At 45.8% G+C, this 13344-nt stretch overlaps 1 long non-coding RNA gene across 4 annotated transcripts; it reads left to right on the forward strand.

The window, feature by feature from the left end:
* The first annotated feature begins 919 nt into the window (after window positions 1-919).
* On the forward strand, window positions 920-4142 carry LOC309506068. Of its 4 annotated transcripts, none has more exons than XR_014208628.1 (3): window positions 920-2501; window positions 2663-2998; window positions 4018-4142. It is a non-coding gene; the product is annotated as an uncharacterized lncRNA (long non-coding RNA). The 4 variants fall into 4 exon arrangements; XR_014208629.1 differs by having other exon boundaries at window positions 2663-2994; window positions 4018-4135; XR_014208630.1 differs by lacking the exon at window positions 4018-4142 and having other exon boundaries at window positions 920-2166; window positions 2468-2501; window positions 2663-3121.
* Window positions 4143-13344: the final 9202 nt, after the last annotated feature.

The raw sequence follows: 13344 nt of genomic DNA on the forward strand, positions 1-13344 counted from the left end.
CTTGTGAGCGGCGCCGTTTGCGCGGCTTGACAGAGGGGTCTGACGTCATCTGCTTCGTCCCCTGAGGCGACGGCAGTGCGGGCAATGGCCGGCCGCTGCGCGTCGGTGAAGGGCGGGGGAGAAGGAGAGAGCGAGGCTCGCGGGAGGGGCTCCGGCGAGCGCTCAGCTGTCATACCCGGCTCGCTGAACGCAGCCGCCCGGGTAGAAGGCCAGGCAGAGAGCGCAATCACAAGGCGGTCTCCGTCGCTGAGCGTGGCTCTGCACGAGCCACAGGATGAGCGAGGCATTTGAAACAACGCCTCGCGCTCTTTTAGATGCAAAGTGTGTCGCGGGGCGAGCACACAACACACACACATAGAGCAAATAAAGGATATATTCGCCGGATAGCGAAGCAGGCAGGGATAGCTGAAGGCGGCGAAGGCGGCCGGCTTCCTCAGGCAGAATCCTCGGCTTGCAAGGCGCTGGTTTCAACGGCGGCTTCCTCAGAGATCAGCGATGCCAAGAGCTTCGCTGAAGAGACAAAAATCAGTGAAAGCAGCCTCTCAGCCCATATTTATACCCTCTGCCACGCCCCGCCTCGGGCCGTGACGCGTAGGCGCGCTGCTCGCGCTCATTGGGCGTGACGTCACGCCAAGGGCTCAGTGATAGGCTGCTGCAGTTGCCGCAGAGCAGCCTATGAGCACGCTAGATTGCCTGCTCTAGGTCTGCTTGCTGCCGCACTGCGTTGACAAGATATAAAAATTAAGGATAATTTTTTGCTTCATATCTCGAGAAAAGATGACTTTACCCGTAGCGTAAGCTAAACTTACGCAATACGAGAGAACCTCTCGTAAGAGAACTATCTGTCCATCTTTCTCACTATCTGTAGTTCTATCCATCTCTCCAATCTATATCTATATCTTTATCTATCTCAGTCTTTATCTATTTCCTTAATCTTTCCTCTCTGTCTGTCTTTGTCGACTTATCCATCTCTGTCTTATCCGTCTCTGTCGGTCAGTCTGTCTTAGTTTGTCAGTTTGTTATCATGCTTTTGGGGTCTACAAAAAAGATTTGTCCCTTTTGTCAGGGCATTTTATTTTGTGCACAGAAGATCTGTTCCCATTGTAAGAAGGAGCAGCGCCTCAAGAAGAAGCTTCAGAGGTTTGAGGAGAAGCGAGAGGAATGGGTGGTTGGTCGTAAGAAGAACCACAACATTGCATCCATCAAGGATCGAAGCCATTGTCATGGTATGTGCAATTTCATCCATGACATTAAACTGTCCAGATCATCTAATTGAGAATATAGATAAAGTTGAATTTATTTTTTCAACAAAATTGGAACACAATATATTAATCAAACTTTCTTGTCGAGTGAATGAGAAATAACAAATGGACTGCATTCATACTGTACTACTCAAAGCACTTCACCATGTACACTCATACACTGTAAATGTATGTGCCCCATTTGGTCATATATTCACACAGGTTCTGCCTTTATTTTGCATAAATCTATAGACTGTCACTGTCCAATTGCACAGAGGTTACACAATCTTATCAGGTCCCAAACCTGAGTTACTAATGTTGCAAAAACTTCTATCGTACCCTTATGGTGTCAGATTAATCTTTGTGCTGTGATTCTATATAGAAGAGTTCGTTTTTGCTTCTACTGTTTGAGCCTGTCCTGTTTGCACATTGGTTATACAAAAGCTAAACTCACCATGAAGTTAAAAATCCTGATGGCATTAACCTGGATGCTGTCATCAATAATGTTATATTTTGTCAATAATTAATATGCTTAGATATTTTTGATGTTGTTTTTCTATTACTTTAAACAGAAAATACCTGATGTTGTCATTGCAGCTTGAGAAACTCCATGCCATTGGATACAAGCCAGTTCTGCTTCTTGGAAAGGAGACCAAAAAGACAGAAATTAAGTGTGAAATATTAACCCCTCGCCGCACACTCTCCGCCTGTGCCCAGGACTACCTTCAGAAGATAGGTTCATTTCATGAATACCTCTGTGAAGATGAGATGCATGCACTGTATTTTTAAAGTCACAGTTCACAGAGTTATTTGTTCCTAATCTAAGAAATATGATGACCTGTTTTTGCTGTTCACAGATTGCTCGTACCAGACTCACCTAGAGGCTTTCCCCATCAGGAGTGTAGGAAGAGAAAGAGTGAGAAAGGTTAGACAGTCATAAAGGAACTGCATAGTGTAGACAGTATGCAGAGAGTAATATAGGATTTAGAAACTTCCTTGTGTGTTGGCAGTACATACTATACATACCATTATTGTTAGGTAGATACTTTTGATGTGTTTAGTCTTTGGATTACAGATTAGGAAGATTACAGAAAATTCATGATCAGATGCTGTAAATACCAACAGTGACCCATTGTATCAATGAAACTCAATGCCTATAACAAAACGTAATAGCCTTATGCTAAGAATGGAATCAATGTGTTTATTTTTCTTGATGGGCAAAGCAGAAATGTTGGTTGACTGGGAGCCCTGTCCAGTATGGTGTGTATTCTGTTTTTTCTGCTTTATCAATTAATGCATGCATTATTAATTTACTAATTATAACTTTATTCATGTTTTTTTTTTTTGTGTGTGTGTGTGTGTGTGTGTGTGTGTGTGTGTGTGTGTGTGTGTGTGTGTGGCTACAATCATTTCTTATTAAGCTGTTCTGTTTCACACATGGTGGTGGTCCTTCATAGATTGGATACCAGCTTCCCAGTATCCTGCACAGAATCCCATTAGATCTTTTCCACTGTAAGAACAGAAATATTGAAAAACAAAATTGAGAGAAAAATGAACCAACTTCCAGACTCAATTTCAGGATATGTGCATTCTGTATCACCCATAAAACTATCTAAAATGAATAGCAAATATTTCACAGCTTCCCTACAAACAGACAGGGACGCATACCACCACACAGGCATCTTTCAGTGTAATCAACAAACCTCATGGCACAATGCTGCAATCACACTCACGTATGCAAAGAAAGTTCCAAGTAGGTATGCCTTGTATATTTTACTCCACTTCTTATTTGTAATAATTTTTAATTGTGTTACCATAAGTTACTTTTCTTTTTTTTTCTTTGGTTGTCCTAGATTTTTCTAGTCAACTAGCAATTGTTCACTTAAAGGAACACTCCACCGTTTTTTGAAATAGGGCTTATTCACCTTCTTTCCCACATTTAGATAGGTGGGCAAATGACTTTTTGTCTCAGTGCATGCATTGTTTTAGTTTGACAGGGTCGGCGTGAGCTTAGCTTAGCATAATGAATGGAATCCTTTGTTGCCAGCTAGCATGTCCTGAATAAAAGTGATATAAAAAAAAAAAAAAACCTAATTACTTCTTGTGGCCTGCGTATTCACAACAAGTACAAATAGCGATGCAGATTAACACTAGGCGATTTCCTTGGCAGATATTGACTCTCTGCGCCCAAGTAGCAGTGCTTCGCCTGTGCTTCCCCCTAATATAGTCCCAAGTCAAAATCTGCATAGGAAATCGCCTAGTGTTAATCTGCATCGCTATTTGTACTCGTTGTGAATACGCAGGCCACAAGAAGTAATTAGGTGGGTTTTTTTTTGTTTTTTTATATCACTTTTACTCAGGACATGCTAGCTGGCAACAAAGGATTCCATTCATTATGCCTAATCAGTGCTCAAACGCATAAAGCTGGCTGTGGTGCACCGGCAAACATAATAATTAATGTGTCTTGAAAAAAACGTTTCATGCAGATTACATAATCTGAAAGTGTTTAAGATCTGAATCAGTTCATGTTTTTTAAAGTAGACATTTCAAACTTTCCATTAATACATTTCTCATGTCTGTGGATATACTTGTATACACTGTTTCGGTTCACTTTTGTGACGTGGTCAACATTTATTTATTACAAATTCACAATGCTTTGTTTGTTGTTATTATCAGTATTACAAAAAATGCCATGGTATTTTAAGTAAAATGTAAGTGATTGCACATGTGCCTCCTTGTCATCTAATTTTTTTTTAATGTTTCTTTCATTTTCCAGACAGCAATGACACAAAATATGACATCCAGAATACCAGCTCTACAACACTCGAAGTGACTCAAGGACCATTCCCCCTTTAACCCCCAAAGCAAGTACACCCCTCAACCATTGACGAAAGGAAAACCCTAGATGCACGGCATCATGTAAGTTGCACTACATTTAAAAAGTTGAAGTACATTGAAAACAAATGTCATGACTGTTGATTTCTCTCTCGCACTCTCTTTGTGCACAGATACTAAAAGCCACAGTGAGAAAGATCTGTTAAAAATTTGTTTTTTAACAAGACTGAAGGAGAGGTGGATAATCTGTTGGATAATCGACGAAACAGGAGGAATTCAAATTGCCTTGTGGGACAACTTTATTAATGACGTCTATCAAGGGAACTCGTATGACTTTACGAACTTGGCGACAAAAAGGTACCAACAAAAAACCTTTTTACAATCAACCAGACACACGACAATTACACCTACACCAACCATTAAAATTTCTACTGGACCACTTCACCAAATGTATGAAGATGAAATTACTTCTCACAAAAGCATCACCTCTGCTTTGCAAGGTGTCCAAATAAACATTAGTAAACACTGCCCAAAGTGTGCCACTCTTCAGCAAGAATTTTCTCCGAAATGCAGGTTCTACAAATGCAAACAACACCCAACCACGATACTGATGAGGAACTTCTTCAAATTGAAGAAAATTAATCATCACAAGAACCTGCCGCAGTTTTCATCCCGCAAAAAACACCTGTAACAGAAACCAAACATTCATGTAAAAAAAAAAAAAAAAAAACTTGTGATAAGCCTATACAGTCTGTATAACTTGTATTTTGTCTCCTTTAATGTCTACCTCATTACATTTTCAGTGTTGTAAACCATGTTTAGATGCAGTATCCATAGGGGTTTACTTTTCAATGGTTAAAATGTTGTTATTGTTTTTCATTTATAGTTGCTAAAATAATTTGTAATGGAAATATACATTGCTGTAAAATGAAAATGATTTAATTGTGATGCTTTTTCCTACTTGTTTAAATGTTTAAGTCAGGGGGACGAATAGGCTGTTCGTGGTCAATGGACAAGGCCACGGGCTGTCACTTAGATTGGCCGTGGACAAACAGGCCGTTCGTGGTCACATAGGCGGTCAGGGGGACGAATAGGCTGTTCATGGTCAGTGGGCGGGGCCCCAGGGCGTCAGTTGGCGGGCACAGGCGGTCAGGAGGACGGATGGGCCGTTCATGGTCACACAGGCGATTAGGAGAACGAATAGGCTGTTTGCGTCAGGGGGCGGTCACGGGTGGTCAGGGGGACGAACTGGGCCCTTCGTGGTCGGCGGGGGCGGTCAGGGATATTCGTTCAGGGGGAGGCACGTGCGCTGGTCGTGGTCAGCCGGGCCCCAAAGAATCGCCTAGGGGGCGGTGCGCAGCGGTCCACTTACCTCCTACCACGTAGTGCCAAGCGGGACGTCTGTCTGTGCCACTAGAACTTTTAGCCAGCGGCGGAGCTTCAGTAACCTGATGGGTTGAGGTTCTGTCCCTGACCAGCGTGCCTTCGATAGCTGCGATAGCTGCGGTTGATAGAGCGGAGGACTGTAGGTGGCAAGTTGGCAATCCTTAGATCTCTGGTTCGACGGAGGTCTTTTTCACATGCAAACATTTCCTTGGCCGTGCTTCTCGACGGGACCGTCAGCGCTTGAGTTTGTAGTGCGGCATTTTGAAATCACGACCGCCGCTGGAGTGCAAAAGCTCATTCCCTGACCAGGAATCGAACCGGGGAGGCGGCGGTGAGAGCGCTGAATCCTAACCACTAGACCACCAGGGAAGGTGGCAAATTAGCAATCCTTAGGTCGCTGGTTCGACTCCGGCTCGAAGGAGGTCTTTTTTCCTTGGCCGTGCTTCTCGACGAGGCTGTCAGCGCTTGAGTTTGTAGTGCAGCATTTTGCAATCACGACCACCGCTGGATGGCAAAAGCTCATTCCCTGACCGGGAATCGAACCCGGGCCGCGCCGGTGAGACCGTCGAATCCTAACCACTAGACCACCAGCAAAGGTCTGTTGACTCCTTCCCCTCAAGCCCGGCCTCTACCAGATTTTCCAGCAGGACCACTAAGGCTTGTATTTTCCTCCAGGAGAGGAGACGTCTCTGAATCTGGATCCCAGTTCTTCCGCTGAGAAACTGTCACAGGCTCTGTAGGAATATCCTAACAACACCACAACTTGCCATGAAAACGAAGCAGCCGAGATCCCCAACATGTGAGGCCTCCATCTCCAAGGTTTTTACAGCAGGCCCCTCATCGGACCCCTTCCTGACGTTGGCTCCAGGCCTGTTAATGGCATGAGAAAAAGTAGATGTCATGACAGGCCTCCGCCCAGGTTAAGGAGATGTACTAGAAATCCATTGGGGTCTCCCCACGCAGGTTCGAATCCTGCCGACTACGTTTGACAGCATGCGCCTGCTTTAGGTTGTAACCTTCTGGAGGCCTTGCTAAAACTTTATAAAAAGAAAAAAGTCACTGTGACAATATTACCCTTGAAAAGAGTTAGGTTGGTAAGAAACACTTTTGTCTGCAAGCTAAAGATGACAAGGGCCCTTTTGCACTCGGTGATACATCGGGGAGACCGGTAGCTCGCCGTGATCGTATAGTGGTTAGTACCCTGCGTTGTGGCCGCAGCAACCCCGGTTCGAATCCGGGTCATGGCAAGATTTTCAGGGTACCTTTGAAATTGAGCTACACGTTACCACCTCTCCTCACCCCGTCCTTCAGACCACTTTCTTTTTCTTTTTTTTTGCACGGTGCGCCCTTGACGTGCTCTTGATGTTTGAGTGAATTGCCACTGGGACCTTCTTTGAGAGCACGAGCTCTCAGGTTTGAACCCTTAGAGAAAAGTCTGAAAATGAAACGCTCCCGTTTAGTTTGGAAGAATCTTGCTTCAGAGAGAATATGGTGCTGGTGTGTTTTCTGATTGCTAGGTGTCAGTAGACTCGCTGGCTGTTACCTAGAGTGCAGTGGACTTGCTATTTTCTCCAAACAATTGCGCCTTTGAAGCAAGTTTACAATAACGATAAGAGTGCGGCAAGTCCACAGCATTCAAGCGTGTAAAGATGCTTTCCAGACAAGAAGCTTTGAGTTTTTGTTCTTTTTCCTAGCATTGTTGTCTGTTGATTATTATTATCCGTCTAATAGGCTGCATTCCTACTGATTCGCAAATATATTTTGACATAGCAGACATTTGGACGGCCGTTCTTAATCGTCGAAGAAGGGAACGCGATGCATGGGAGAAACGTCTGTTTTTTCAGCCGATACAATTCATTTTTCTGCGCGTTCCCATGCAACTCGCACGCATCATGAGAAAGAGCCCGGATAGCTCAGTCGGTAGAGCATCAGACTTTTAATCTGAGGGTCCAGGGTTCAAGTCCCTGTTCGGGCGATCGAGCCTCTTTTTTTGTGGAGCGCTACGTTTTGCTGTCGAGTTCTTGCTGACCTGCGCTGGCCTCGGGCAGCGATGCTGTAAGGCACCAAGCAAAATGACGTGCCCCCTTAGGCCAGCTTGTATTCGTGGCCGCTACTTCCAGCGATCGGCCGGCTTCTAACTTCCTAACACAATCCGAACAAGGTGCAAACACTTCCTAACACAATCCGAACGAGGTGCAAACACCTCCTAACTAAATCCGAACACATCCTAACGCAAATCCGAAAACTCCGAACATGTGGGACAAAAGAGCCAATCAATTCCTACCAAACGGTGTTTGAGAGAGCCAATCAGCTATCGAGTTGATATGCCAATCTCGCGCGCTGATTAGCAGACCTAGTTTCGTCACATTCCAGATGTATGCATCTCACGGGACATCTGATATCCAGAGATTCAAGGTAGCCTACCATCCGATTGTGACACTAATGGTAACCTATTTGTTCAAACGTTAATTCATGATTTTGAATAAAGATTATTTATTTGGGTCGGTACGCTGGCGTAGTCAGGTAAGTTATGGAGATATGATTACATTAGGGCCCGTGTCCCCTCAGTTTCATTTTTGTATTCATGGTCACAAATGAAATGTTTAACCTTTTGAGCGTTATGGTCGCATATATGGGATTTTTACTTCTGTGCCCCTGAGAGTACGGTCCCACATGGACATGGTATTTAGAATGTTCAGTGACGTCGCATAACCCAGATTCAAACTGTGCTTTCGCGCGTTTTTTAGCGCTGAGCCAGAGACGGACGACCTCAGCGCTGACATACATCACAACTATGCAGTGTTTTCAACCTCGTAATGTTTATTTTAGGTTTCAGACATTTAAATACACATAAGCACGAGTAAAACAATACATTTGGAGTCTGTAAAATACACACTGATGGCCGTGGAAGCAGCTATTAGCCTACAATCTATTCAAATATAATTCGCCGAAGTGTTATTCAAATCAGACACAGTGGAAGTAACTATTAAGTTTACTCTATTCTTGTCACAGTTCACCGGCCGTTTTCTTGCATGTATTTCGGGAGAAACTACACTCTTAGAAAAAAGGGTTCATTGGGGTTCTATATAGAACTGAAATGGCACTCTTCGTGTGATATTGATTAACTACATAAAATGATATAAATATATACATTTTCTAACCCCCATATCTTGAATTTTGTGATCATTCACATGCATTCATAAATGCATTTGAATACACTGAATAATGCAGTGAAAGAACGCACTCAAAATGCACACGCGCACTAACTAGACTTCATCATGTAACTTTACATTAGCCTAGGCACGATTTGTTTAGTTTTTGAAATATACTTGATAATGTTAAAGCGCACATCGTTAAAACAAAAAATACGATATTATCGCAGACGATTTAGCTATATCGCACACCCCTATATTGACCATATCGTCATCAACATCATCATCATTATTATCATCATAACAAGAAATTACTCAGTAGGCTACAAAAACAATATATAAATAAGGGCTCATTCTAAGCCATTTATAGCTGAATAGGCTTTCGTCTTGTCTTACTTAGCCTTGTTTGCTGCTCTTTCATTTCATTCTTTGACATTTATGTGAAATTATTGTACCACAACTAAACAATTTAGCATTATGGATTTAATTTTTTTTTATCTGTTGAACAGCAAACATAAACAAAAAGAAGTAATAAACTCATTATTTTCATTAATTTTACAAAGTAAACAATTTGTTTGCATTTGCGCGAGCATATTCACGCAGCGCTGTCTCGCGAGCGCAGTGCACGTTTTTGAATTCCAACGGTCGAGAAGAGACTGATCCCCGTCTGCTGATTTATGGTCTGACGGAAATATTGTTGTGGTAAGTCAGAGAAATACATCGATTTTTTAAAGTAATTTACTTGTTATAAGCTTTAAACCCATTAGTAATGAAGTTGTCAATGTTTCTACAGCGGATTTACACTAAAACACGAAAGAGCCTGAACCGCGACAGACGGCAAGTTGCCTTACATCGGTAAGTTTTGTTGTGCTTGTTGCAAACTGTTAAATTTTGTGTTTTCTGATCCTAAGCTTAAGTTAGTTTTTAACTGCAGATAGTGCTTCTAAGCTAGTTTTTGACCGCACACTCAAATGGTCATGAAGAACAGCACTACAGAACAGAACAGAACAGAGCGCTTGTGCGTTCAGCATAAGGGCGGTTCTAGACCCTTTTTAGGTGGGCTTCAACCCCCATATTTTTCGTCTCAGCCCCCCTAAAACGTACTCGGTTACTAACGTAACCTCGGTTCTCTCTAGAAGAGGGAACGAGTACTGCGTTTTGTAAAAACGCTACGGGAAAAGTCTCTTTTCACGAAATACTGAAGCAAAAAATTATCCTTAATTTTCATACATGTAAAGCGCGTTGCGGCAGTGCTTAGCTATGGCGAGACGGCTCGCTCGCTCATTGGCTGCTCTGCAGCAACTGCATAAGCCTATCGAGCGAGGCCTGAGGTGACGTCAGGCCAATGAGGACGCTTCGCGCCCTCCTAGCCATTTCCCGCCGAGACGGGTGTGGCTAGCCTCTATATAAGGAGCTCGAGAAGGCTGATTCACTTGATTTTCATCGCCGAAGCGAACCAGAGTGAACCGTACGCACGGCAGAGAACGCAGTACTCGTTCCCTCTTCTAGAGAGAACCGAGGTTACGTTAGTAACCGAGTACGTTCTCTTACGAGAGTCCTCTCGTACTGCGTTTTGTAAAAACGCTACGGGAACCCCTTGTAAAACGCCGTGCGTGCTGGGATAAAGACACCGATCACTGGAAGCAAACCAGGTGTACAGTGCATAATCACCAGATAGACTCACAAAGAGCCTGGGATTACATAATTCCCTATATTGTGACGTCCGCGGACGTAAAACATGACCTCACATAGAGAGTCTAGAGACAAGAGGGGATTCCTCTGTCCTTATAAGGTTGCGTCAGCAGACGCGAATATGACATCACATAGACAGGGTGGGGAAACCTGAGCTAAATGTGGGAAATGTGGGTCTTACACAGTTCTGCCCATAAGACAGTCGGCAGTGCGTTGCGCATGCGATTTCAGTGTTCTAGTTAGACAGCTGAATCGGCTACACCGATAGTAGCTTAGCCTGTAAGGCGGGAACCTCTAGGTTGTAAAACCTAATAAATGTAGACGGCGAGGCCCAGCCCGCCGCCGTACATATATCCTGTAAGGAAATCCCGCTGGACCAAGCCCACGAGGAGGCAACACTCCTCGTGGAGTGCGCTCTAACTCCCAACGGGCACTGGAGGCCCTTGGCAGTATAAGCCAGCGCTATGGCGTCAACTATCCATCTGGATAAGCTCTGTTTCGAAACAGCCATTACCTTGGAACGTCCACTGAACGAGACAAAGAGCTGCTCAGTCTGTCTGAAGACAGCAGAGCGGGACACGTAAGCTCTTAAAGCCCTAATGGGGCAAAGAAAACTTGAGTCCCCTTCCTCACTTGATCCCGGCAGGGCAGACAGGGAGATAACCTGAGCCCGAAATGGTGTGTTGAGGGATTTTGGCACATAGCCATGCTTAGGTTTGAGTATGACTTTAGAGTCGTTAGGTCCAAACTCTAAGCACGCTGGGCTCACAGAGAGCGCGTGCAGGTCGCCTATGCGCTTCACTGAAGCGAGAGCCATCAAGAACACTGTTTTGAAAGACAAATGTTTGAGGCTAATAGATTGGATAGGCTCGAAAGGGGCACCTTTCATGGCCGCCAAAAACGTAGAAAGATCCCACATAGGGACTGAAGGAGGTCTGGGAGGATTCAGCCTCCTAGCTCCCCTGAGGAAGCGGATGACTAAATCGTTCCTTCCTAGAGACTGCCCCAGCGTTGTTCCAGAGAACGCTGTAATAGCCGCCACATAAACTTTGAGCGTGGAAGGGGATCTGCCCTTATCCAACAGCTCCTGTAGGAAGGAGAGGACCTCCGTCACCTCACAATCGATAGGTGATACGCTCCGAGCTGTACACCAGCCGGAGAAAACCGACCACTTCGAGGCATAAAGCCGCCGAGTCGACGGCGCTCTGGCCTGAGTGATGGTATTTATCACTCCCTCTGCGAGGTCAACGGATATCCGTTGAGCGCCCACGCATGAAGGGACCACAGCTCCGGGTGTGGGTGCCAAATCGAGCCCCCGGCCTGCGAGAGGAGATCTCTCCTCAATGGCACTGGCCATGGAGCGAAGTCTGCTAGCTGCATCAGGACTGGAAACCATGCTTGGTTCCTCCAGAACGGTGCTACAAGCAGCACTGGGCATTCTGTTTCCCTGACCCGCTCTAACACCTGTGGCAGGAGGGAGACGGGGGGGAAAGCGTATAGCGGGCAGCGCGGCCACATCTAGGACAGCGCGCTGTCGTTCTTGGAAAAGAACACGGGCAATGAGCGTTTTTCGCAGGACGCGAATAGGTCCACCTCCGCTCTGCCGAATCTCTCCCACAACAGCCGGACTGTTTGTGGGTGTAGAGACCATTCGCCCAGGGGAATGTTGTTCCTGGACAGTCTGTCTGGGCCCACATTCTGGAGCCCAGGCACATGCACTGCCCTCAGCGAGCGCAAATTGTGCTGAGCCCATATTAGGAGGCGTTTCGCCAGCCTGTACAGGGATGTGGATTTCAGACCGCCCTGGCGATTTATATGGGACACCACGGCCGTGTTGTCCAAACGGACTGCGACGTGTTGGTCCTTGATATGGGGACAAAAACGCGTCAGCGCGTTGTGCACTGCCAGCATTTCCAGGCAGTTGATGTGTTGGAGCTTTTCTCGTTCCGACCACAGGCCGAAGAACGGTCTGCCCTCGAGCAGCGCTCCCCATCCCGAGGTGGATGCGTCTGTCGACACCATCCTCACTCTCGAGGAAGTCCCCAGGCTTACACCTGATTGGTACCAGCCGTCCGCCAACCAAGGTATCAGGGCTGTCACACAGCTTTGATTGATCTTGAGGCGTAACCGGCCGGACACCCACGCTCCGCGCGGTACTCGCGCTTTCAACCAGAACTGCAGCGGGCGCATGCGGAGCAAGCCCAGCTGGAGAACTGATGATGCTGAGGCCATGAGACCCAGCATCCTTTGAAACTTCCTGAGCGGGGTGAAAACGCCGCGGTCTTTCCGCCGCGCGCTGAATGTGCAGCACACGCTGTGGCGACAGCCGCGCCGTCATAGACTGCGAGTCCAGAACGATACCCAGAAACGAAATCGTTTGACTGGGGTTCAGTGAACTCTTCGCCCAATTGACCGTGATACCAAGATTCTCGAGGTGATCGAGTAAAATGGTTCTGTGCTCCACGAGCTGAGATCGTGATTGAGCTAGGATCAACCAGTCGTCCAAATAGTTCAGCACTCGCATGCCTCTGAGTCTGAGAGGAGCGAGCGCTGCGTCCATGCATTTCGTAAATGTACGAGGTGCCAGGGACAAGCCGAAGGGCAGGACTGTATACTGGTATGTCTGACCCTCGAAGGCGAATCTCAAGTATCGCCTGTGATATGACGCTATCTGTATTTAAAAATACGCGTCCTTCAGATCTATCGACATGAACCAGTCTTCTCGGCGAACATGCGCGAGAATTTTGCTGGTCGTGAGCATTTTGAAACTGCGTTTCACTAATGCTCTGTTCAGCCGTCTTGGATCCAGTATGGGTCTGATACCACCGTCCTTTTTGGGGACTATAAAGTATCTGCTGTATAGCCCCCCTTCGCTTTGAGCTTGGGATACATGCTCTATCGCCCCTTTGCTCATCAGTTTTGATATTTCGGCGCGAAGTAGGTGTGCTACTCCTAAAGTCACCATAGTTTCGACGCGCGCTGTGAAGCGGGGAGGGCGTCGAAAAAACTGTAGCGAGAAGCCTCTGTTTATAATGTCT

Source organism: Leuciscus leuciscus, assembly GCF_965113295.1.
Source record: "Leuciscus leuciscus genome assembly, chromosome: 9".
Classification (NCBI taxonomy): Eukaryota; Metazoa; Chordata; class Actinopteri; order Cypriniformes; family Leuciscidae; genus Leuciscus; species Leuciscus leuciscus.